Source organism: Mustela putorius, unplaced genomic scaffold (genome assembly GCF_011764305.1).
Source record: "Mustela putorius furo isolate JIRA1106 unplaced genomic scaffold, ASM1176430v1.1 tig00003845_pilon_pilon_pilon, whole genome shotgun sequence".
NCBI classification, from domain to species: Eukaryota; Metazoa; Chordata; class Mammalia; order Carnivora; family Mustelidae; genus Mustela; species Mustela putorius.
In genome coordinates, this window is record NW_025421998.1 from 13,016 (window position 1) to 16,613 (window position 3,598).

At 35.6% G+C, this 3,598-nt stretch overlaps 1 pseudogene; it reads right to left on the reverse strand.

The window, feature by feature from the left end:
• Positions 1–242: 242 nt before the first annotated feature.
• Positions 243–356, reverse strand: LOC123387102 (annotated as a pseudogene).
• Between the last annotated feature and the right edge of the window lie 3,242 nt (positions 357–3,598).

Consider the following 3,598-nt stretch of genomic DNA (forward strand, 5'->3'; position numbering starts at 1 on the left):
AGATCAGAAAAAAGACAAGTGTGTCCACTTTCACTACTCTCATTTGACATAGTACTGGATGTCCTAGCCAGAGAAACAAGGAACACAAAGAAATAAAAGACTCCAAAAAAAAGGAAGAAGTAAAATTTTCTTTTTTTTGGATAACATGAACTTACATGTAAAAGAATCCTAAAAAATTCATAAAAATTTTGAATAAACAAATTTAGTAAAGCTGCCAAATACAAGATAAATATATAAAAGACAAGAATTTTGTTTTGTTTCGTATTTTTAATAGTTTTTCATGTCATCCTTGCTCAGTGATCACGCTAATCTCTGCATCATTCCAATTTTAGTATATGTGCTGCCAAAGTAAGCACAAGACAGGAGCATTTTAACACTCTAATGATGAACTATCTGAAAAAATAAAGAGAACAATCTAATTCACACTAGCATCAAAACTAATAAAATACTTAGGAAAAGATTTAACTAAGAAGATGAATGATCTGTACCCCCATAAACTATGACATTGATAAAGAAATTGAAGGAGACACAAATGGAAAGATAACTCATATTTATGAATGGTAAGAATTAACATTGTTAAAATGTCCATACTACCGAAAACCATCTGTAAATTCAATTCCTATCAAAAATCCAATGTTAGGGGCGCCTGGGTGGCTCAGTGGGTTAAGCTGCTGCCTTCGGCTCAGGACATGATCCCAGGGTCCTGGGATCGAGCCCCGCATCAGCCTCTCTGCTCAGCAGGAAGCTGCTACCTCTTCTCTCTCTGCCTGCCTCTCTGCCTGCTTGTCATCTCTCTCTCTCTCAAATAAATAAATAAATAATCTTTAAAAAAAATCCAATATTGTGTTTTTTTACAGAAGTAAGTAAAGAATCCTAAAATTTATATGAGACAAACAAATAATCAAAGCAGTTCTGAGAAAGAATGAAGAAGCGAAATTACACTTCTTGATTTGAAACTATACTACAAAGCCCCCATGCTCAAAACAATAAAGTATACTGGCATAAAAACAGACCAATAAACAAGTAGAACAGAATTGAGAGTCCAGAAATAAATCTTTTCATACAGTCACCTAATATTTGACAGGGGCCAACATATGTAATGGGTAAAGATAGTCTGTTTCAGTAAATGATATTTAAAACTGAATAGTCACATAAACCAGCATGAAACTGGAACCTTATATCACTCATAAATCTTAACTTGAAATAGATTAAAGACTTAAATGTGATGCATGAAACTAAATTTCCTAAAGGAAAACATAGGAAAAATTCTCCTTGACATTGGTCTTGCCAATAGTTTTTTGGATACCAGACCAAAAACACAAGCAAAAAAAAAAAGCAAAAATAAATAAATGGTATTATATCAAACTAAAGTTTCTGCATTGCCAAAACAAAGGGAATGAAAACTCAATCCACAGAATGGAAGAAAATACTTACAAATCTTATATCTGAAAAGAGGTTAATAACCAACAGATACAAATAGAAAATAATATATAATTAAAAAAATAGCAAGAAGGATCTCAATAGACTTTTTATTCAAAAAAGTTATATAAATGACCAACAGGAGCATTAAAAAGTGCTCAACGTAAAAAAACTCAGGGCAAAGTCATTATGTGTTGTTTTTGTTTACCTCTGAAAAACACAGCAAGATATTACTACCTATTAGAATATATACTACCAAAAAATTAAAACTAACAAATTTTGGTAAATATTGGGGAAAATGGGGAACTTATGCACTGTGATAGGGATATAAATTTGTATGGAAAACAGTATGGAGACTATTCATATTATTAAAAGTAAAATTACCATATGATTCAGTAATCCCACCTCTAGGTATATATCTAAAGGAAACAAAGTCACTATTCGAAGACATATCTGCACTCTTATGTTCATTATAAAATTATTAACTCTAAGCAAGAGATGGAAATAACTTCAGTATCCATTAATGGATGAATGAATAAAATAAGTATGGTAAATATATACTATGGAATACTACTTAACCATGAAAAATTAAGAAATACTGCCATTTACAATACCATGGATGGATCTTGAAGGTATTATACTAAGTGAAATATTTCAAAGATTTTATATATTTTTTTTAATATATAATTTTTTATTTTTTATAAACATATATTTTTATCCCCAGGGGTACAGGTCTGTGAATCACCAGGTTTACACACTTCACAGCACTCACCAAAACACATACCCTCCCCAATGTCCATAATACCACCCCCTTCTCCCAAACCCCCTCCCCCCAACAACCCTCAGTTTGTTTTGTGAGATTAAGAGTCACTTATGGTTTGTCTCCCTCCCAATCCCATCTTCTTTCATTTATTCTTCTCGTACCCACTTAAGCCCCCATGTTGCATCACCACTTCCTCATATCAGGGAGATCATATGATAGTTGTCTTTCTCCGCTTGACTTATTTCGCTAAGCATGATACGCTCTAGTTCCATCCATGTTGTCGCGAATGGCAAGATTTCATTTCTTTTGATGGCTGCATAGTATTCCATTGTGCATATATACCACATCTTCTTGATCCATTCATCTGTTGATGGACATCTAGGTTCTTTCCATAGTTTGGCTATTGTGGACATTGCTGCTATAAACATTCGAGTACACGTGCCCCTTTGGATCACTACGTTTGTATCTTTAGGGTAAATGCCCAATAGTGCAATTGCTGGGTCATAGGGCAGTTCTATTTTCAACATTTTGAGGAACCTCCATGCTGTTTTCCAGAGAGGTTGCACCAGCTTGCATTCCCACCAACAGTGGAGGAGGGTTCCCCTTTCTCTGCATCCTCGCCAGCATCTGTCATTTCCTGACTTGTTGATTTTAGCCATTCTGACTGGTGTGAGGTGATATCGCATTGTGGTTTTGATTTGTATTTCCCTGATGCCGAGTGATATGGAGCACTTTTTCATGTGTCTGTTGGCCATCTGGATGTCTTCTTTGCAGAAATGTCTGCTCATGTCCTCTGCCCATTTCTTGATTGGATTATTTGTTCTTTGGGTGTTGAGTTTGCTAAGTTTCTTTATAGATTCTGGACACTAGTCCTTTATCTGATATGTCGTTTGCAAATATCTTCTCCCATTCTGTCAGTTGTCTTTTGATTTTGTGAACTGTTTCCTTTGCTGTGCAAAAGCTTTTGATCTTGATGAAATCCCAATAGTTCATTTTTGCCCTTGCTTCCCTTGCCTTTGGCGTTGTTCCTAGGAAGATGTTGCTGCGGCTGAGGTCAAAGAGGTTGCTGCCTGTGTTCTCCTCAAGGATTTTGATGGATTCCTTTTGCACATTGAGGTCCTTCATCCATTTTGAGTCTATTTTTGTGTGTGGTGTAAGGAAATGGTCCAATTTCATTTTTCTGCATGTGGCTGTCCAATTTTCCCAGCACCATTTATTGAAGAGGCTGTCTTTTTTCCATTGGACATTCTTTCCTGCTTTGTCGAAGATTAGTTGACCATAGAGTTGAGAGTCTATTTCTGGGCTCTCTATTCTGTTCCATTGATCTATGGGTCTGTTTTTGTGCCAGTACCATGCTGTCTTGATGATGACAGCTTTGTAATAGAGCTGGAAGTCCGGGATTGTGATGCCACCAAC